Source organism: Leuciscus leuciscus (assembly GCF_965113295.1).
Source record: "Leuciscus leuciscus genome assembly, chromosome: 25".
Classification (NCBI taxonomy): domain Eukaryota; kingdom Metazoa; phylum Chordata; class Actinopteri; order Cypriniformes; family Leuciscidae; genus Leuciscus; species Leuciscus leuciscus.
In genome coordinates, this window is record NC_138724.1 from 30,480,804 (window position 1) to 30,504,508 (window position 23,705).

At 40.7% G+C, this 23,705-nt stretch overlaps 2 protein-coding genes across 6 annotated transcripts in view; both read left to right on the top strand.

Annotated features, from left to right (window-relative positions):
- twf1a (twinfilin actin-binding protein 1a) overlaps positions 1-23,705 on the top strand; it is a 185,670-nt gene that overhangs the window by 63,465 nt on the left and 98,500 nt on the right. The window lies entirely within an intron of this gene.
- LOC309491192 (NACHT, LRR and PYD domains-containing protein 12-like) overlaps positions 1-23,705 on the top strand; it is a 293,341-nt gene that overhangs the window by 34,165 nt on the left and 235,471 nt on the right. The window lies entirely within an intron of this gene.

The following is a 23,705-nucleotide window of genomic DNA, read 5'->3' on the forward strand; positions in this document are numbered from 1 at the left end:
AACACTTGCTACAACCTGTCAAACCTAAGCCCATGTCCAATACTTTTTAACCTAAATTAATTTTTTAAAGACTAAGTTACTGTTTTTTTTGTTGTTTTTTTACTAAAATTGACTAAAACTTGACTAAAACCTTTTTGCGTTTTCGTCGACTAAAACTTGACTAAAACTATCAAGTTTATAAGTGACTAAAATGTGACTAAAACTAAAAAGCATTTTCGTCCAAAAGACTAAGACTAAGACTAAAACTAAAAGGGCTGCCAAAAACAACACTGATGCCAAGGTCATGGGTTCGATTCCCAGGGAAAGCAAGAACTGATAATGTAAAAATGTGCACCTTGAAATGCAATGTAAGTCGCTTTGGATAAAAGTTTCTGCTAAATGCATAAATGTAATTAACAATACAAATAATCAATGTATGAGTCAAACTCCCTAAGATTGCCGAAAGTTTCTTTTCCAAGCATCATTTTATTATATCTAGGGCTGTGACGGTATGGGATTTTTTCTTACCGCGGTTAAGAAGCAACAAATCTCGCGGTTTGGCGGTTAACCGACCCCCCACCCACCCCCCCCAAAAAAAAATAAATAAATCACCCGCGGCCGCGTCACACACTGCAGACGCGATCAAGAACGCATGTAGCTTGTAAATGACAATGGAAATGAATAACATAAAGCAGTATTCTTTATTAACAAATAAACAAATTAACATTTATATTAAATTGTAAATATTAATAATTAACTATTAAGGCCGGCGAGACACTGGCTGCGTGGTGTGAGTGTGGCGTTTCTGTTGCGTGCCAGCTACGTGGCTTTTTTTATGTCTTTGCACACCAGAAACAGCGCTGCTGCTGCTAGGTGGTTCAAGGTTCAAAGGTTTTATTTGTCACATACTCATACAAGATGCGCAGTGAAATGTTTTTGTGACACGCACTGTACTTCTGTGCTCAATTATAATAAAAAATAAATACAATGTAACTAAAAAAATAAAATACAATAGAAACAATAAATACAATAAAGTACAATAGCAATTTTAGCGGAAGTTTATAATTAAATTAATATTAAGTTATAATTAAGTTATGATTATGACTCATATACAATAGTAATGAAATCAATGTATAATAACAATGGCTGTTTTTAAAAGTGTTGAAAGTGTATTAAAAGTTTAAAAAGTTCAGAATGCAGAGTTCAGGGCTCTGATTGCTGCAGGGAAAAAACTGTTCCTCATCCTCTCTGTACGTGTTTTGTGGCAGCGCAGGCGTCTGCCTGACCTGAGGGTTACAAACAGTTTGTTACAAGGGTGATGGGGATCCTCGATAATCCTTCTGGCCCTGTTGATACAGCGTATGGTGTATAAGTCCTGCAGAGGGGGAAGTGTGGTACCCATGATCCGCTCAGCGGTCTTCACTACCCTCTGCAGGGCTCGCCGGTCCCTACAGGAGCTGCTACCGTACCAAACAGATATAGCTCCAGTCAATATACTCTGTACAGCAGCAGAGTAGAAGGAAATCAGGATCCGTTGGGAGACATTGAATCTCCTGAGCTGTCTGAGGTGATAAAGGCGCTGTCTTGCCTTTCTCACCACAGTGTCCGTGTGTACAGTCCATGATAAATCCTCGGAAATGTGTACTCCGAGGTATTTAAAACTACTCACCCTTTCCACTGGTGTCCCATCTATCAGGAGAGGGGTGTAGGTCCTGCAACGTTGTGGGCAGAAATCCACCACCATCTCCTTGGTCTTCTTCCCATTAAGCAGTAAGCTGTTGTCCTTACTCCACATTATCAGGTCTAACACCTCCTGTAAATAGGCCCGTTCGTCGTTGTTAGTGATCGGGCCCACCACAACCATGTCGTCCGCAAACTTCACGATGGTGTTGGAGTTGTGCCTGGCGACACAGTCGTGGGTGTACAGGGAGTACAATAACGGACTCAGCACACAGCCCTGAGGGACCCCAGTGTTGAGGACAAGAGGTTGTGATGTATGCCCTCCCGCTCTGACGACCTGAGGCCTGGCAGTCAGGAAGTCCAGGATCCAAGCACACATTGATTGGTTCAGGCCCAGGTCATACAGTTTAGTAGCCAGCCTGCTGGGGACTACAGTGTTAAAAGCTGAACTGTAGTCTATAAACAGTAGTCTGACATAGCCCCCTCCTACGATGTCAAGGTGGGAGAGGGTGGCGTGCATGACCTGTGAAATGGCATCATCTGTTGATCTGTTGGAGCGGTAAGCGAACTGCAGTGGGTCTAAGGTGCTTTGAAGAGAGGAGCAGATGTGGTTCTTTATCAACCTCTCAAAGCACTTCATAACCACCGAGGTCAGTGCTACGGGACGGTAGTCGTTCATACCGGCTGGGGAGGCGTTCTTGGGCACAGGGACGATGGTGGACATCTTGAAGCATGTGGGGACTATAGATTGTGTAAGAGAGAGATTAAATATAATGGTGAACACTGGAGCCAGAAGGTCAGCGCAGGTCCTGATGACTCGTCCTGAGATCCTATCCGGGCCAGCCGCCTTTCTGGTGTTCACCTTTTTCAGCTCCCTTCTCACGTCGTGCTCAGAAAAAACGGGGCTGAGTCCTGCCTCACTGGTAGAGCTCCTTCTATCTGCATTGGACAGTGCAGCGTTAGAATGGCCAGCGTTAGCATTTATAGGTTCGAAACGTGCATAGAAGGAGTTCAGTTCGTTCGCCAGCGTCGCATCTGCACTCACCATACAGGGGCGAACCCCCTTGTAGTCCGTAATTTCATGTAATCCCTGCCATATGCTTCGTGTGTCCTTTTTATCGAATTGTGCTTCCATCTTGTCCGTGTAGCGTCGCTTAGCATCCGCTATATCCCGCCTCAGTTTGTAACATGCAGCCTTGTATTCCGTCATATCACCCGATAACAGTCCAGCGTTGTAAGTGGTGGTGCGCTCTTTCAGTGCAGCACGGATGGATCTGTCGACCCACGGTTTTTGGTTCGGAAAAGACTTCACCATCGCCGTTGGTATAACATCATCTATCAGTGTGGCCACAAAGCTCATAACCACATCTGTAAACACACTGACGTCATTGTCTGCACTCACCCGGAACATCTCCCAGTCTACGTCACTCAGCGCGTCACGTAGCGTCTCCTCTGATTCGGCTGTCCAGCGTCTAACCTCTCGCGTCACTACCGGCTCTCGTATCATTCTCTGTTTATATTCCGGGATCAGAAAAATTGCATTATGATCAGATTTCCCGAAAGCTGGGACAGGAATGGATTTGTACCCTTTTTTAAAAGGTGAGTAGCAGTGATCTAATGTCTTATCATTCCTGGTAGTACACTTAATATGTTGGAAAAAGTTTGGCAGAACTTTTTTTAAATTTGCCTTATTAAAATCCCCTGCCACAATAAGTGCAGCATCTGGGTGTCTTGACTGTAGTCCAATTGTCACGTTGTGTAACACCGACAAAGCTTTGTCGGTGTCAGCTTGTGGTGGAATGTATACAGCCGTGGAAATGACTGAGGTAAACTCACGAGGAAGGAAAAAAGGGCGACACATAATCGTCAGGTGTTCCAGGTGAGGCGAGCAGGAACTCGAAAGGATTTTGGTCTCCTTTGGATTACACCATTTGTTATTAATCATAAAACAGACTCCTCCCCCTCTTATTTTACCGGACTCTTCTGTTCTGTCCATACGAAAGACAGAGAAGTGCTCGGCTGGAGTAACCGCTATATCGGGTACGAGGGGAGTCAGCCATGTCTCCGTCAGGCAAAGGATATTACAGTCCCTTATGTCCCGCTGGAACATTATCCTGGCTCTGAAGTCATCCAGCTTATTTTCCAGAGATTGGACGTTTGCGAGCAGGATACTGGGCAAAGGTGGTCGATGAGCCTGAGACCGTAGCCTGTTCAGTACACCCCCGCGACGTCCTCTGTGCTTCCTTCTAAACCTCCATCGGGTCTCACCGCTGTTGTTGCCCGGGTTGTTGTCTTCGTCCCTCAATATCTCCACAGGCCACGACAAAGATTTGGGTATAAGGTCAGAAAAACTGTTTGTTTGCAGCATTCTGATGCGAAAAAGTGCATCTCGGTCATAGTGTAACATGCCGACTCTAATAAAACCAAAAACTGGTACAAAAAAACAAAACAAATAAATAAAAATAAATCTAAAAGTCACAGTCATACGAGAGCAGTCACTGCGGCGTCTGAACTCAGTCGCGCCATTAACATAGGTGACATATAAGCCTCATTGTCATTGGTGATATATTCGACATATGGGGAGAGAGTTGTGGAAGGCCTATACTTAATGTTAAACATAAATATATAACAGCAAAGACATCGTCGGCAGTATTGATGGCAAAATAGGCTACAGAATATTTCGTTCTGTATTGACAGGTGCAATATTTGAAAATCGATAATATTTTTTTTAATTAGCCTACATTTATATCTGCATTTATGTCAAAACCTAAACTTTCAAACATCAAAATGTAATTTATTAATATGTATTCATGTCAAAATGACATACAAACATTTTTTTTCCTATTCTATTTTGCCAGGAAACGCTTCCAACAGGCTTGCGTGTCGCGTGAAAGATAGGCGTCGGTTCTATTTCTAGCATGCACGCTTTTTTCCGCGCGGCTCGTGCCGCAACTGAGACGCGCGTCTCACGCAGGCAGTGTGCAAGCTCTAACCTGTTAACATGGGAGCCGAAATAAAAACGGACACGCCACGCAGCTAGTGTCGCCGACCTAAGGTAGGTGTGCTGCACTTAAGTCCAGCAAACGCCACAGGATGGTTAATTTTCTAAGATGTGGTCTTAAGTTAGTGGTATTTCCTCGCGAGACGGATACTTTTGTGCGACAAATACGGCATATTGCCTTGTCCAAATTCACCGGCTTCCCCTTAATTGTCACCTGCCTCAAAGGCGACACAGTATTTGGCTTAGACACTAGATTCGTGGCTATTTTTTAAATCATTCGGCTAGCGCCGTCAACTGTTATCGCCTATACCACATGAGAGAGATCGCTACTTGCAATTAAAATCTAACTCCAACTGTTCACGTTATGCTTGTCTTTAATGCCCGTGTTTGTTTGTATTTAATTGAACATTATCTGTAAACATCACAAGTACTGAAACCTAGCAGTTAATTAATAATAATCAGACACACAAAAAAATAAATCCCCCATATGTTTAACGGACTGTCCCTCCCTTGCGCAGGAAGCGTTTTTTTTTCCTCCAGAAGCACTTGACCATGGGACTCGCAGAATACAGTAAATTATAAGCAAATATTAATGTGTTTATAGTTCATATCACACACCATATGCACTCCTGTAACTTTCAAAAAAAAAAAAAAAAAAGTGCGGTGATGACCTCACACCGCGGTAGGCATCTCATTAACGCGATATTGCGGTGATGCGGTTATCGTCACACCCCTAATTATATCCACGTAGGGCTGCCCTCGACTAAATATTTTTCTAGTTGCGCTGCATCACAGTTAATGCTTCTCTGCAAGCGCTCTGAGTTTGAGCCGCTTATAATTTGCATTTGGGAACGCAATGTGCACCGACCATCTGTAATAAGAATCGTTTATAAATCTGTTGTCAACAAAGAGAAACGTCTGTGGTTTTCTGCTAAAAATTAAATCTCAGTTGTTTAACTTTTGAAAGCAAGACCTCATACTGTTTTGTAAAGAGAATAAAACAAATATATATAATTATTGTTTATCAGAAGCAATCCACATATTATTGTATTATTATTATTATTATGAATACATAAGTACTCCTTTTTTTACAGTACAAATACAGTGTTTCCCCTATAAATTTTTCCAGCAGCGGTGCTGTTACGTGCCGGAGGTTGTTACCAAGCCACTCGCGGGGGGTCCGGGGGCATGCACCCCCGGAAGATTTTTTTTTTAATAACCCCTTAAACCATGACTTCTGGCAAGTTTTGAGGATAGAAATGGACATTGAGACATACAAATTACGGCTGGGAATCGATTAAAAAAAATTAAATAATTAAAAACGCACAATTTGCTGTGATTAATCACAATTAATCGCATTTCCCCCAAACTTGTAATCATCAATATTTAAATGTAGAATCACTAATTAAATTAAACAACACACAAAAAAGGGGAAAAAAAGAAAAATGTCCACACAAATTGGACATAAAATAGCCCTATATTAAAATATAAAACATCAATATATTATTCTTCATTCAGTTCTATGCAACATACTCAGATTTAACAGATTTATTTTTTGACTAATTATCAAAATAAAGTAACGTTACAGTCATACAAAGCTATTATTACCAGAGCATGTGATCAGAGCAGGTCATTTTACCATTGTTGCCCAGCATGGCTATTCCAGCTCAGCAAACAGAAGTCTACTGAGAAATTTCACGTTATTTGAGCGGACTTTGCTTTTCCAGTGCGTGATCGGTACATGATTGGAGCGTTTAGGCCGTGAACCACAGAGCAGAACCCGCAGCAAAAACAAGGAGCGGAACATTGAGCAGAGAGCGCAGTGCGCCGACACACACACACACACACACACACACACACACACACGGAACGGAGAGCGCGGCGCAAACACGGAGCAGAAAAGACCCGCACGTAAAGTTACTAAACAAGCTGCGCGAGAATGAAACCTGATCGCCGAACATGGAGGGGCGGGACGGCATATTTTCCATAGACAGTAAAAAAATGGACACAGCGACCCCATAGACTTCAACGTAGAAAAGTTCGTACCGCTTTCTCCTTTCCACAGGCTTGCTCGCTCTCCCGTGGCGTCTGTCATTGCTATGCAACCATGAACAGAGGCGCTCAGAGAAAACGAGCGCGCCGCGTCGCTTCTATTATGAGCGCGCTTTCCGCGCGCCCACATTTGAAATATTTGCATGTGAACGGCCCCTTATGGCAACGTGACATTAGCCTAATCAAAATATTTCCATTTGTGGCTCTTTCCTCCTTTCTTGTCAACAAGTGGATTCAGAGCCATCGCATTAGCAGTGCCGCCGGTCGCCATGTTTCAGTGTTTTTAAATGAATGTCGTGATATTACTGATCATGTGAAGATTTTTGCAGCGGCGCTGAAAATCCAGCGGCGGCGCTGCGCCGCTGCTTAATACATTGTAGGGGAAACACTGAAATATAATTGCAATAGTAAGATATCTCTATTAATTTAATTAAAATAATAATAATTACAGGGCATGGGGTTAGCTATTCTTGTTTTCCCTCTTTTTTGTCATTAGCTGATCACATCCCTGGTCATCCCTTAAGTGACTGCATTTTTTTATTGAAGAAACGCGAGGCCTAACACATTGCCGACCCTCATTAGAGACGTCCCTGTACATCAACACACATCTCAACTTACCTTTCAAGTTTCTTTAACTTTACCAATTTCTATTTAAAGTTCTCTGTACAAGTTACTTTTATTTATTTATTTTTCTGTGATTTTTTTTTATTACTCTCAGAGTTGAACATAACATTAATATATGCTTTAAAACATGAATTTTGGTGTAAAAAAAATAATTAGTCTAAGACTCGTTGAATGTTATTTATATTATTAATATTAATTCTTAATGTTTTCAACTGAATTCCACTTAAATTATTAAGTACAACTGAGTAGCTGTAATTATATTTATTCTTAAATGTATTCTTAAATGTTATATTTATTCTTAAAGCTGTAATTATTTAAACACATGTCAAAAGTAAATTGTTTTGAGTACATTTGTTGTTGAGTGTTTCATTTACCTTAATAACTAGTTAATAAGACTTTTACATACTGTCAGCTGCATGTGGGCCACATAAGGGCCGTTAGATTTTAACAGAACTCAACCATACTAAAACTGCATATAAGGCTCACATATGGGCCACATGAAATTGTATTATTTGGCTTATGCTTGGTGGAGTTATGGCAATCCTTTGGTTCAGTTCTGGCAAAGAAGAAGTGTGCCATATTTGGGCCACATAAAATTATATTTGGCTCATGCTTGGTGGAGTTATGGCACTGCTTTGGTTCAGTTCTGGCAAAGGAGATGTGGGCCATATCTGGGCCGGCAAACACAAACTAATCTGGGCCACAACTCAGCTGTTTATCTGGCCCACATCTTTGCCAAAGGAAATTTGCTGACTGGGTTATTTCCATTTCAGAAAGTTGGCAACCCTACAAGTGACAACACAAGTGCACATAAGCACGCTTAAACACATAATAGTGTTTAAATATGCAACATATCTTGTTGTAAAACTTATTTTTTTCATTTGTTAGCATTAACTTACTCATAGATGATGCAATCATTCAACCAAAACAGTTAAACTAACGTCGTACACGAATTAATTAACTCTATACCAATTTGACCTTCTAAACATACAAAAATACATTCTTAAACATCATATATAACTCTGATTGCTTTTTAGGACATATATAGAGAAAGATGAATGTCAAAGTAATGCATAAACAAGCAAAACTCACCAGAGTTCTCGTAAAAGAAAAAGCAGTAACGTTACTTAAAAGTAAATGTTATTGACTGTTCCTTTTCCCTCAGTAACAAGATGAATTGGCAACCTGAAGGATTAGTAACATTCTTTATAAAAGAATATACCCATAGAAACATATCAAAACTGTAATCGTTACGCGATCTCATGCTAACCTCGTGTGCATGTTCAGCTGCCTGGCTTCTTCGACTCACTCAACATACCGCAGAGTTAACCGCCCTCTAGTGGTTAATCATAGAACTGCACCAAAGATACAGGAGTTTCTGTGCGGTTACAAATAAATTTACTTTAGGACTAAAAATAAATAAAAAAATATGTACAATTCATTTACATATATGAAATTGTTTATTTAAAAATATATATATTTATTGATTTTAGTGCAGTTATATTATCTTATTTCAAGTAAAAAAAAAAATTGTTATACAAGTACATCAAGTTTAACTAAATTAAAATTAGAAATGTCACCTTGGCATCTACTTGAAATAGTTTTTGTTAAAGTTAATTTTATTTTTTATTTTTTAACGTTATTTTATTTCAAGTAACATTTTTTATTTAATTTTTGGTTTTGTTATTTTAGTACATCAAAATGAAATTAAATTAAAATGAGAAATCTTGCCTCGGCATATATTTGAAATAGTTCAAATATATATATATATAGTATATATATATTGATTTTATTATAGTTCAAGTAACGATTTATTTAGTTTTAGTGTTAGTTAACCATATCGACCCTGGTTTGGAATAGCGGAATTCCACTGTGGCATTTAACAGAGAAATCCGTGATGATTGAGTCATTCTGATACGGGCCTGGATCCTGTATGGAATGCCAGGATTCTGTAATTCCCAGAGGAGGAGGAGTGGAAAAGCGTGAGAGTGAAATTCCCAGCGCTGGAGCGGAAGGCTGAGGGCCGTGAGCTGTGGAGACTCCCCGTCGTCTAAAAGAGGCATTTACTGCGGTAAACACTCTGGGCCGCGGTATTACCGCTGTCACAATCTGATTATTCCACTACACCGGATCTGGAAGTGGTTTATACACCTCCTACTGTTAGCGCTAACTATTCCTCCACGGTTTAACAGAACAAATGAGCAATCCATTATTTGACTGTATTTAATCATCTCACAATGAATCTCACAAACACTGTTTTGGATGCAAATGAATGCATCATATAAAACAGCTCAGATAAAGTCATGCTCACCCTTCAGTTTGAACATGTGCTAATCGCTGTAGTAAATTAACTCCTGTGAGATGCTATAAGTAGAACATTTACAGCGACTGCGAAAGATGGCGCAGCGTGAGCTTTTCATCCTGAGAGTTCAGTGTAATCCACATCCCTGTAATCTGCTCTTTCCTGACGTGTTTGTTTGAGCTCGACTGTGACACTTCCACAGCACAAAACTCAACTTTCTTCAGATGTACTCTTCAATTAGCCAGCATAGCAATCTTCACTGCTGCAGAGATGCTGCTTTTGAACTCTTAAAGCATTCAGACTAATAATTTGGACGCATGCTTAGTGATCTCAAAACTTCAAGTTGTTATTCACTGAAAATCTTCCCTTCCGCCAAATCTCTCCAGTCTCAGTGATGCCGAGATCATTCAGACTGACGTTACGGTGAGTGAAGATGTTTTTGGGTCTTTGAATTCAAATTAGTAGCTCTTTTTCAGGATGAATATGTGAATATTCAATACACTTTAGATCAGTGTAGTATCTGGTGTCTGAGCTTCTGTTTATCAGGACGACTCAGTGCTGCGGAAAACTGACGGAATCACAGAATAATGTCATGAAAATGGAATTACAGTATAACGCGGAATGTCATGAAATCTGGCAAATTTTGGATGAAAAATCAAAAATCAAAGTGCTGTACACTTAACATTATGTTGCCACGGTTTGTCATGTTTCATTGTGCTATTATTATCACAATTATAACAATCGACTCCAACCACAACTAATGTGATTACAACATCTTAACAATAATATTTGAATGAAGTGAGTTTTCGGAGGCCGGCCGTCGGTTTTGTCCTCTACTGTACACTGTAGATGTTTGATCATCAGTGAAATGACATGGGCTGCGTTCGAAACCGCATACTCAATGAGTAGGTACTTCATTTCAATAAGTACTTACTTAACGAGCGCTAAAAGAGTAGGTACTTTATAGCCAGATCTCGTTGAGTATGAATGCGAACCGGACATCTGCCATGTTGACGTTATCATGTGACCTACGACACGTTATCACAAGAGCCACAACTTGAAAGATTTGAACGACACGTTTAATTCATCTATCTGTAATCTTGATATTGATTAAACTTGCTCATTTTGTGATCTTTTTGAAGAAACTGCTGCCCATTTATGTTGTGAATACATTTAGGGTTGATTTAAGTTCTTATATTTAACCCTACTAATGTGACCCACCGTTTTATCCTTAAAGGGACTATGTGTAGGAATTTCTCCCATCTAGTGGTGAAATTGTATTTTGGATTCAAACGAATAATGCTCTCCAGCGCCTCACTTTTTCAAATGCGCGTTGCATCTACGGTTGCCGTTATGTACCAAAAAGCTATGACAGGATGTCTTATAATAGCACTTCGAGTTTTTCATCGGGTGAACAGGTTTGTTATTTAAAACAAACTGAAACTTGAAACAACGAAAAAAAGAATGTTACAGTTATCAATTACTGACTGTGAAAAACATTAACTATGGTAATTAGTAGTAATGCCGCCTTTTCTCGTTATATTTTTTGAAGTACGTGCATTGTTAGATATCATCATCATCAGAGCCTTCTCTAACGTTCCTTTACTCAATAGCTGCTATTCATCAAAGAGCCTGTTTAACTTTTAACTATAAATGTTCGACTGTCTATATAATAAAGTACACAACCAAGCAATGAAAAAAAGCTTGTAATTAAGACCGTAACATTGACTTACCTGTCGAGAAGAAAGCAGGCAACTTCAGAATCTCTTTTGAAAGCTTTCTCCTGCATTAGCTATCCCGACATTAACCCTTGTTTTTGTAATCTCCGGTCACGTTTCCTTTTACGGTCTATTTTGGACTTTTTCGACGACGAGGACTCCTTATCCTGTGACTCATATGTATGTATGAATGAACGGTGTATAAATAACCGTGCAGTGCAGCCTTTTAAACTTGCCGGGGCAGTGACAAGCGCCTCTCACTGCTCTGCTCCTCCGCTTCTGCTGGCTTCAGTCACGTGACGCTGGTTCTGAACGAAAACGCGTTGTGGAAATGCCTTGGCCTAGTACTTTTTGTCCCTCTCTGTTATTATAGTTTTTCAAGATGGCGGAACTACATGGAAGCCTCCGTGGACCTACCCGTCCCATGTATATAAAGATAATAAATTCTTCGTTTACGAGGATTAGTCTGATCATTGGCATAGGTATTTGTACACCATTGAGGGCATATTTATGAATAAAAATATTGATTTTAGATAATAAAATACCTAAAAAGCTACACATAGTCCCTTTAACGATATTATTTATTTTTATTACAAAATCCCAAAATTGTCATCTCTTGAATATGTTGTTAATTTCTTTATTTTATATCCAAACATTTTCAGTCACAAGCAAAAGTGGCTTACTGCTTTATGTTTTCCTCTTTTTCTTGATGAATTTAACTCTCGTTTCATCTCTCAGGCCTAGGCCTATAAATAACAAAAAATGAATTTTTTAAGTGTATTATAACTAATTATTTAAGATGTTGCCAGTTAACAAAATAAATTAATTGACACTGAATCACATTTCAGATTGGCTTTATTATTCTCTATTAATTTAATCACTTGTTTAAATGTCATTTAGGCTTTTCAATGCTCTGAACTGAATGGTTCAACAAATAACAGGTGATTGTTTGGTATCACTCAACCTCAAATACTAGATTACACTATTTAAGTGTAGAAACTCAAAATGAATAGTTAACAAAACAATCTCTTTACAGAGATACCAGTAAAGCCTTATAAAGTGTCAATTTCTTGAAGTACAAATTATTACAAATGTTAGGGCACACTTTCGGGGTGAAACAATACACTTTGAAAGCAAACAAACACGGTAGTGGCACCCTACAAAAACACAAAACCACTGTCAGCATTTTCATCATGTGCATTTAAAGCCAAAAAAATCAAATATAACATTCACACGACATTATGCACCTCATTCACAGTTGTTTAGCACATACACATTACATTAACAACTTACCAAACTCTTTTATAAAGACTTTGTAATGCTGGTCACGTGCATCAATCAAACATCTCCAGCCATCTCGAACTCTAACCACAAAAATACATAGTATACATACACAGAATGAAACGAGCATAGCCTATTACACCAGATTAAATGATGATTATTACATTTACTTACATAGAACATCGATTAAATCAAGGATGATAATCATCTTTGCACACGACTGAATGCGTCTCTCATGCACTGCTTTAGCCGTCTTTCTCTGTATCGCGCTATTATGACGTCATCATAAGGGCTCGCTTTTCTTAAAGGGGAAGTACTCTCTAGCTTATAAATTCAGATACCACCCGGCTACATCCTCCCCTGCTGACATGTCAACGCCCTCGGTGACAGCGTAAGAATTTCTCAGCTCTTTAACTGCTTCTCGGAAGAATACGGTACCCAAATTAGCTATCATTTGAGAAACAGCATTATGATTTAGGGCTGATCTAGGGTCATGGTGTGGATTTGAATGTTGACCCACATTAGATCTGGTACTCCTTCGAAGTGTGGGCAAACTAGAAACCCCACCTTCCTCCTGAAACCCTCCCCCAAGTTCTATTCCAGCCGGAACCTCGGGATCACAAGGAGTCACCTTGGGAGCTTCCATCTTGTTTTCAGCTTCAGTTTCAGTCCGTACAAGACTTTCAACCACACTTGGGCCAGTACATTCCACGAGCACTACGCCCTCCTCCAAACTCTCATCATCCACATCCACTGTTGAAGCCTCATCCACTTCCACATTAGGCTCAACATTCCCCTTGCGGGCCACTGGAGTAGGGACATGCACACAGGGTCTGAGATCCACCCGATTCACTCTTTTGATGGGCCCTCCTTCCACAGGTTCTACCGTATGGGTGGTCCCTTGAATCTCTATCACCCGGTATTGGGTCGAATGCCAAGCGTCCTGGATTTTATTCCTTCCCAGTGGTCGATTCCTCAAGTATACGATCTGGCCAACCTCAATGGATGGACAATACACTTTATCCTGAGAATGTGCAATTCGCTCTGCTGCTTTTTTGTCAGCGTAGAGCTTGGCACGTTCATGAGCCTCCTTCAGCCGTCTCTGATGCACCACTAACCAGTCATGAGTCGGCTTAGCTCCCGACAGAGTCCTGCAACGGGTCGGGTACCCGCGGGTATCCGCGGGTACCCGCATAAAAGTGGCTACAACGGGTGGATTGTGACATTCCTAAAATTCACGGGCGGGGACGCGGGCGGATAATGAACTCCTTGCGGGCGGGTAGCGGATGAAAAATATGTGCAATATTTCGTATGTCTAAATTACCAGCATTACACATACGCAAATATGTGTTTTAGTAAAAATATTATTGTTTGCCGTAACCCGACCGACCCTGTCAATTTAGGACCGACCCAATTTTATTTTTTTCTCCCCTTTTAGTCCGACCAAGTTGCGACATTAAATGTCTCTGTACTGTAGGCTAATAGGCCTATGTGTTGTAGCCCAGTCATTAAAAAACGATTTAGTTTCATATTCATGTTTAAATAAAATAATATACTTTTTTATTTTTATTTCATGTTGATTATACACTGTAAAAACAAACCTATAGAATCTACCCAATAAAATTGAGGTAACAATTTGCACTCACTTTGTTTGGGTAGATTTCATCCCATATTTTTGAATAGAGAGTACCTACATTTAATGGCTATGACATACTAAACAAAATTAGGTAAAGTCTACCTAATATTTCTCAATACATTACACAACTAATTACTGAGTAATAATTACTTGCAGGCAAAAGTCCATCTATTTAATTTTTATTAATAATAATAAGTCAATAGAAATAATTAAAAATTACTTATTCAGAGATGGTTAAATTTACCTAAAAATGGCCAGACACAGGATATTTCATCTATTACTTTTTTATTGACCTAAAAACAAACATTTCAAACTAACAAAGGAACTACAAAAGAGCCCTCTTACATTCATATAACATACAACTTCTTCAAAACTTTCAATTTAAAAATAATGGGAAGTCAGAATATACATTAAAAGCAACATTAAATCTCTCTCACATTTTGTTATTTCAAACAGATCTCATTTACCTTAATGGACTGACATGTAATATGGATACAAACAAACATTACATTTGTTATAAACTTAACACAAATTAATGTAGGTAAAAAATAACCATTATTCAACATGCGACATACAACTTCATTTCACTCACGTGATAACACTTTACAATAAGGTTTCATTAGTTAACATTAGTTAAATGGTTATTCACCCAAAACTTTAAATTCTGTCATCATTTAGGCTACTCACCCTCATGTCGTTCCAAACCCATAAGACTTATGTTCACAAATGAAGGTCTTTTTGATGAAATCTGAGAGATTTCTGTCCCTCCATTTGCAGTCTACACAACTTTGAAGCTTCAAAAAGTTCATAAAGAGATCGTAAAACTAATCCTTATGAATTAAGTGGTTTAGCGCAAATGTTCTGAAGAAAGACAATCACTTTATATGATGAACAGATTAAATGTAGGCTTTTATTCACATATAAACATTCATCAACTCAGACATCAGTTGTGGTAAACAGAAGCTCAAACATGTTCCCTTGATGTGCGAGAACCAATGAGGTTCATTCTCGTGTTACGCAGCACATTTGAGCTTCAGCAAGAACCAATGAGCTTCTATTTGTTCGCTGAACAATGTTTATGTGAATAAAAGCCTAAATTGAATATGTTTATCATAAAAAGGGATCGTCTCTCTTCAGAAAATTTGAACTTAACCACTTAATTCATATGGATTTGTTTAACAATCTCTTCATGAACTTTTTGAAGAGTCAATGAGTTAGTTGTAGACTGTCAATGGAGGGAGAGAAATCTCTCAGATTTCATTAAAAATATCTTTATTTGAGTTCTGAAGATAAAAGAAGGTCTTACAGGTTTGAAATGACATGAAGGTGAGTAATTAAGGACATAACTTAAATGTTTGGGTGAACTAGGCTATCACTTTAACTACTTTGAATGAACAACACTTCTACAGCATTTATTAATCTTAGTTCATGTTAATTTCAGCATTTATCAATTAATTATTATAATAAAAAGTTGTTAACATTATAATGCACTGTGAACTAATATGAACAATGAACGACTGTAAATCTTAGTAAAGATTAATATTGTATTGCTCATTAATAGTCCATCTTAATTAATGCATTAACTAATGTTAACAAATGAAACCTTATTGTAAAGTTTTACCACTTACGTTATAAAACTTCTTCAACACTTCCCATTCAAAATAAATGCCCGATGAACAGTCTGTGGCTGAACTTATAATATTCTTCTTGCACGGTCTTCAAATGTTTTCATAAAGATCTTTCTGTGGAAGAAAAAGAAAGTAAGCAATGTTTTAATTATTAATTTTTGATTATAGATTTAATCAAGACATAAATTAACTGCATTTAGGCTTAAATCACTGTAAGCTGCATCTTGCTTAAAAAAACAACAACACTGCTATTGCATGATGCATAATTACATCTGCATGATGCAAAATCAAAAGAGGAGAGCAGCAGTTAAAGCTAGGTGATATGCTAGCATAATATGTGAACAATTTTGTGTACGTTAAATGAGGATATGGATAACGAATTAACATTAATCACATCGCGAACCCAAGTGAAAACATGCACAAATTGCCCAAATATATTAACATAACTAAGCTACCGTTTTTGACATACATTAAGTGAAATAATCCAACAGAAATGCACACAATAATGATCATATCTCCGTAAAAAATAACAATAATAAAAGTACTTTATGATTTGATCCCTTCTAACACAGAGATCATCATATAAATGCAAGGAAACCTTAAAAATAATTATCCAGCAAACCACAAACAGTTTTACTCTGCCTTGATCGCCTAAGTTAACGTTAACGTTACCAGTACAGTCTCTCTCTGTCAAACACACAGATGCAATGTGCGCTGCTCTTTGTTCACTTATTTCAGCCATGTACAGCAGCTAACACTAATATTTTACTCGCATTTGCAGGTGTATATGACCCTGGAACTACGCGAAATCGACCATCCTCAGTTATAGTTGTGTCGCCGCGCCCATACTGTCTATGGCCGCGCCGACACAGAAGCGAGCACATTACACAAATATTTTGGTACACTAAATCTTACCATTAAATAAGTTAACATATGCGTTATGTTATATCAACACGATAAACAACAACAATAACAAACAAAACAAAACTTACCTTGAGCTCAAAGCTTCGTGGTCTCGCTATAAGACGTTGAATTTGAATTCCGTGATTCCCGCCTGGACGTTGAAGTTGGCGCATGTGCAATTTGCGACCACTGAACTAATAAATTGGGGGTATGTTTTACTCATTATTTTAAGGTTGCCGATATTACTGATAAAAAATAGGTAGTGTAGTTAGAATGTACCCATTTTAATATATTTTTCTTGCTAACTAATATACTTAAGTAAAATATAACTAATTTACACAGGTTGAATTTAACACCCTCCTGCATCATTTTTTACAGTGTATGAAAAGTGAAAAGCATGAATAAGATAAGATGATCCCGAATATCGTGAGACAAATGGAGTGGGCAGACATGATTTTGACCACTTCATTAAGTTTGTTAAGCCTTTCTTTAAAGTGAATTTCGTTTTGTATTAATTGTATCTTAATTTTAATCAATGTTTCATCTACCAAATTCATGGATTTAATACATAAGAATATAGCAGGCAGGCAATATAATCAGGACACGGCCGGAGGCGCCCGCGCGTGAACTGATCGCCTCTTAAATGAACCGAAACTCATCGTATAAGCTACTTGCCTCACAGACCTGAGAAATAGAAAGCATGAAATGTGTACTTTTAAACAAAACAATTCAAAACGAAAGAAAACAGACTGTTCTCTGCTTATAATCCGTAAATGTGCATTTCTCTCTGGCGCGTTCACTACTGTGAAGATCACAAGTCAATATCGTCATCTTTGACACAGAAAAAAACTTGCTTATTAATAAACAATTGAAATGTCTCATTGATATATTTGACAGGCCTATTAATAATCATTACTTTTCCCAGTTCTTTGTGACAGCTTTTAGGTGCGTTATTGGCAGCGCACCCTTATGTTATATGAACGCGTCACCTGTGTGGTTTATCGCGGGCACGGGTCGGGTAACGGGCCAAATATTAACGGGTCTGGGCGGGTGCGGATTTAATTTTGCTATTATCACGGGTGACGGGTCGGATCTGGTGCTGAACTTTGCGGGTACGGGCGGGGGCGGGTCTCCAAAAATGGACCCGTGCAGGACTCTGGCTCCCGATTCTCGTCCCAACAGTGCATCCACAGGCAAATGAGGGTCCACGCCGAACAACAGATAGAAAGGAGAATACCCTGTTGTGGAATGCGGGGTAACGTTGTACGCATAGACCAGCTCGGCAAGATGTTCAGGCCACCGTCTTTTGGTCTCGGGAGGAAGTGTTCGTAGCAACTCATGTAGAGTGCGATTGAAACGCTCGCACTGGGCGTTTCCAGTCGGATGATAAGGCGTGGTACGGCTTTTCTTGACTCCATACAGCTTGCACAATTCTGCGATTACCTCACTTTCAAAATTGCGCCCCTGGTCTGCATGTAGCCGTTCTGGGACTCCGAATTTCATGAACCACTCCCTCAGGAGAACTTTAGCTGTGGTGTCAGCTTTCTGGTCCCGCGTTGCAAAAGCTTGCGTGAACTTGGTGAACACATCAGTGACAACTAAAACGTTCTCCCTTCCATCAGTGGCCGGCTCCAGTAAAGTGAAATCTACAGCCACCACCTCTAAAGGCCGGGTAGCAAGGAATGACTTCATAGGTGGGTGTACTTTAGGCTGAGGCATTTTAGTGAGAACACAGCGCTGACAGTTCTTTATCCACTGCTCAACATCCCCATACATTCCCACCCAGTAACATCTTGGCTTCAGCAGTTGCAGGGTCCTTTCAATTCCCTGATGCCCCATACCAGCATGCACGGCCTCAAGCACCTGGGTTTTCAAGCAGGTGGGGACTAACAGTTGGAAGCACTCTCCATGACGCACATCCTCCACAACACGGTACAACAATCCTTCATTTTCCCTTAGACGGCTCCACTGCTTCATCAACGCTCGTACGGATTTCGACAGGGCTTTTACTTCCAAGCCTGCAGGTTTACGTTTCTGGTCCCAAAAGATCTTGAACTCCTTCAGCACTGGATCTTGAGTCTGAAACGTGGCCAACTGCTCTTTAGAATAACCAGGCCAAATAGCAGTACTTCCTTGAGCCTCAGTGCTCGCCAGCCCACGAGTTTCCACGGCGCGCATTTGACGGACCTCGCACCTCTCTATACCAGCTTGAATCAATTCAACATCAAGAGCAGTCCCACGTTGTGCCAGGCTACAAATAGTCACACAGTCATCATACTCAGCATCTTCCTGGTCTACCACGGGCTCCCCTGCCAAAGGCTGCCTAGACAATGCATCCGCGGCTTGATTACATCGACCAGGTCGGTATTGGACATCAAAATCAAATGCCGCTAACTGTGCTACCCATCTCTGTTCCAGGGCTCCTAATTTGGCAGTGTTTAGGTGACATAGTGGATTATTATCCGTAATTACGGTAAATTTGGAACCCAACAAGTAGCCCCTGAATTTATCAGTTACTGCCCACTTGAGGCTCAGCAGCTCCAACTTCATGCTGCTATAATTTTTGTCATTCCTTTCAGCATTCCGCAATCTTCTGCTCGCATAAGAGATCACTCTTTTCTTTCCCTCTTGCTGCTGCAGAAGAACGGCTCCTAAGCCCTGATTGCTTGCGTCAGTCTCAAGGATAAACGGGGCAGAGAAATCAGCAAATCCGAGCACGGGCGCACTAGTTAGTTTCTCCTTCAAAGCATCAAAGGATGCCTGACACTCAGGACTCCAACCATTGATGACCTTTTGGTTAACTTTAGCAGGAGGTCCCTCGTGCAGACACTGGTTGACTAAATCATGCAGCGGCCCTGCGATTTTTGAGAAGCCAGAGACAAATCTCCTATAGTACCCACAGAGTCCGAGGAATGACCTCAGAGCTTTCAGAGTAGTGGGTACCGCCCACTGCTTCACAGCAGAGATCTTGTTAGGGTCGGTGGCTATACCCTCAGCAGATATCTGATGTCCCAAAAACGTCACTGTAGACTGTAGGAAATGACATTTCCCTACTTTGACTTTAAGTCCGGTCTCCTGCAGCCTTAACAACACAGTCCGCAACCTCTCCAAATGCTCGGGAAACGTTTTCGAGAACACCAAGATGTCATCCAAATACACGAGCATAATCTGAAAAATTAGATCACTCATGGTGGTTTGCATTAACCTTTGGAAAGTGGCGGGACCATTGCACACCCCCATCGGCATTCTCAGATGTTCGTACAGCCCAAATGGTGTGGTAAAGGCTGTCTTAGGCCGATCCTTTTCTGCAACAGCCACCTGGTGATAACCACTGGCTAGGTCGATGCTTGAGAAAAACTGGGCACCTCGTAACACATCGAAACTCTCATCCACTCGTGGCAGTGGAAAAGCATCCCGTTTGGTTTTCAGATTTAGCTTGCGGTAGTCCACGCACAACCTAATACTACCGTCGGTTTTTCTCACCAGCACCACTGGAGATGCATAGGCACTTGAACTCTCCCGGATAACACCCTTTCTCAATAGCTGCGCTATATGTTCCCTGACCTCTTTGTACTGGTTTGGCGGAACTCTGCGATATGGTAGGTTGATCGGTACATCATCCACCAGGTTAATCTCATGTTGTACTCTGTCTGTAAATCCGAGCTCCTCGTCGCCTATGGCGAACACATCGGCATATTCGGCGAGTAATGCTTTTAACTCGGCTTGCTGCTCCGCCGTACCTCCAATGTCCAGCTGGGATATCACTTTAGACCACTGCTCTTGCCTTGATGGTGATTTGGCGCCCATAGAAATCTCTTCTGCATTCGCAGAAATACGTTGGAATGTTACCTCATGTCCTGGATCATTATCCACCAACTTCACCTTCGACAAGACTCCAATGCGAGTCCTAGGGTGTAACCACACATCTTCATCAGACAGGTTAATAACTTGGACTGAGCCCTCGTGATGGTGTGAGTTTACCACAGTCGGCATAACCAGCACACCTCCTGGCAAAGCTAAGTGTGCTGGCTCTAACAGCCACTCGCTTTCACCTTTCCCACTCACTGACCACCCTTTTGCTGTCACTGTCGATATAGAGCCCGCTGGCACATGCACCATACTTCTCCCTGCTACCCTGGCCAGCCGACTCTTAGGAACATCACAGGTCTGTGCTTGCTGGAACACGTTCCTCCAATCAGTCTCTAGCCCCCCTTCCAATGGAGCCTCAAATTCAGACTGCACTATCTGCCGGCACTGACTAATGATGTTCATCCCCACAATACAGGAAACAGCTTTTGAAGTGAGTGGAGGATCCTTTACCACTAAGAAACCGCAATTTGGAATTTTCCTGCCCATCGTTTCTACCTCTAACTCGAGGTATCCTAAGTACGGGATGTCCAGCCCGTTTGCTGCAGTAAGCTTGAGCCATCCCGCAGTCGAAAGCATGTCTTCATCATCACCCCCCAAATGCTGTCGAAAGAAACTTTCAGATATCGTACTCACTTGGCTGCCTGTGTCCAAGAGACAGGATACTTCTACGCCCAGAACCTTAATATTTACTTGAGGACATGTCCCTACTGCCCGTTTCAACAGTTGTTCTTGACTTGAGTCTACAGGTTGCCCCTGAATTGCTCGACTCACAGCAACCCGGGCGTCACATTTCCCGACTCGATGGAACGGGTTGCAGGTTTCTTAGAGTTACGTTTCTGGGGACAATTTCTTGCAATATGCCCGGCTTCTTGACATTTCAGGCATATGGGCTTACCATCCTCAGTGAATCGTAACTGGGCTCGTGTGTTATTCACCCGCAGGCCCCCAGCCCCCTGTTGTTGTGTCATCAAGCTATTAACGGCCTGGGTTAACTCAAGGATCTGCCTGCCCTGTTCAGTGACTACATCCATTACCTTGGATAAAGTGACTGAATTGTGGCCCATGGCTTTCACTTCTGCACAGTGTGCACTTTCACTATAGGAGCCATAAGTACCACTTCGACTTTTAGTGGTTCGAACCCTCCCAGACTGCTCCTCCCAGCCCCATAGATAAGCTTCCTCCCTCACTTCCACCATAGAAGACTCAGGCTTGTCTCTTACATACCGGCGAAGTTCCCGTCTGAGTGCAGGGTCTCGGATGCCCTCTACAAACTGGTCTCTTAACATCGTCTTTTCATCTCCCACAGACTCTGGTGCACGCTTAGTAATCTGACTGAGAGCTTGAGCAAGTGCATGAGAGAAATCACGAACCTCCTCCCCCTCTTTCTGCTTACGACTATAAAAGTCCTGGAGGAGTTGGGCACTGCTGCGCCTATCAGTGAAAGCCTCTCTAAGGTAAGTAAGTATATCAGTGGCTGCATCTGCATCTACATCGCTTCGCAGTCGAACCTCTTCTAATGCAGCACCTCGCAGCAAAGACATAACAAAATCACACTCATCATTTGGTGTTAAGTTTCTGGCTCTTAAAGCACGCCCAACCTCATCTACAAACTCATCTACTGTTCTCCCATCTTTTTCAATGTCCCCTGTAAATGGGCTGATGTGACGTTCTCGAGGCACATACACATAAGTCTTATTAAGCCCACCCTTCAAAGACTCAAGTGTGGCCATTGCTTCATCGTGCTTTTGACTGAGTTCTCTTAACCTTAGACGAATGTCGTCCTCTTCCCCATCTGAAGGGTCAGACATGTTGAAAGTCAAAGTCTTGAGCGTGGCAACTAAAAGGGACCTTCAATCCAAGGGAAACGCACGTCACCACTCCGTCTGCTCCGTCACGACCTGGCCAATTCCCACGACTCGTCACTATTCGGCGTCGAACACTCCGTCCTGTGATCGCTGACTCCTATGCAAGACGCTTCTCTTCACCACTACCGTGTTTGCTCACCCGTGTGCCACTAACACTTAACTGACACTGGCAAATCGATTTATAAAAGAACCCCACTCCTGGTACCAAATTTTGTTGCCAGTTAACAAAATAAATTAATTGACACTGAATCACATTTCAGATTGGCTTTATTATTCTCTATTAATTTAATCACTTGTTTAAATGTCCTTTAGGCTTTTCAATGCTCTGAACTGAATGGTTCAACAAATAACAGGTGATTGTTTGGTATCACTCAACCTCAAATACTAGATTACACTATTTAAGTGTAGAAACTCAAAATGAATAGTTAACAAAACAATCTCTTTACAGAGATACCAGTAAAGCCTTATAAAGTGTCAATTTCTTGAAGTACAAATTATTACAAATGTTAGGGCTAGGGTTGGGCGGTATTACGGTAATATCGGATACCGCGGGATCTTAAAATAGCACCGGTATCAGTTTCAATACCGTCATTACCGGCACTTATATAGCCTATAATATATATAATTTATTTATTGCCTAAAAACTGCTTATGTGTGGTTGCAGTTTGGCAATATTTCTGGTTCCAACCGCATGAGAAGGGAGAGGCGGTAAATACAAGAGATGTAAACACCTCTAACCTAATGTCGCATCTCCGAAACAACCGCCCACTCACTGCTGCCAGGATGCATTTTGTTCTCGAGTTCATTAAATAAGCGCATTAAGTTTCGTATTTGTTAAAATATTATAATGTTATTTTTTCCATCTTTGTTGATTATGAAAAGTGAACGGCACAAATAAGATGGGATGCATTGGGAGTCAAACGATTTGACCACTTCAATAAATTTCGTTTTGTAAAAGGCCTCTTTAAAACGAATTTCGTTTTGTATATTGTTTCTTAATTTTAATACATTTTTCATCAACCAATTTCCTGGATAATCATGACATGATGGGCATGCCGCGGTCACTTGCATTGAAATCTCATAAATTAACCGAAACTCAGTGTAGGCTATGCCTCACAGACATGGCAAATATATATAAATAAAGCTTGAAATTTATTTAAACGAAA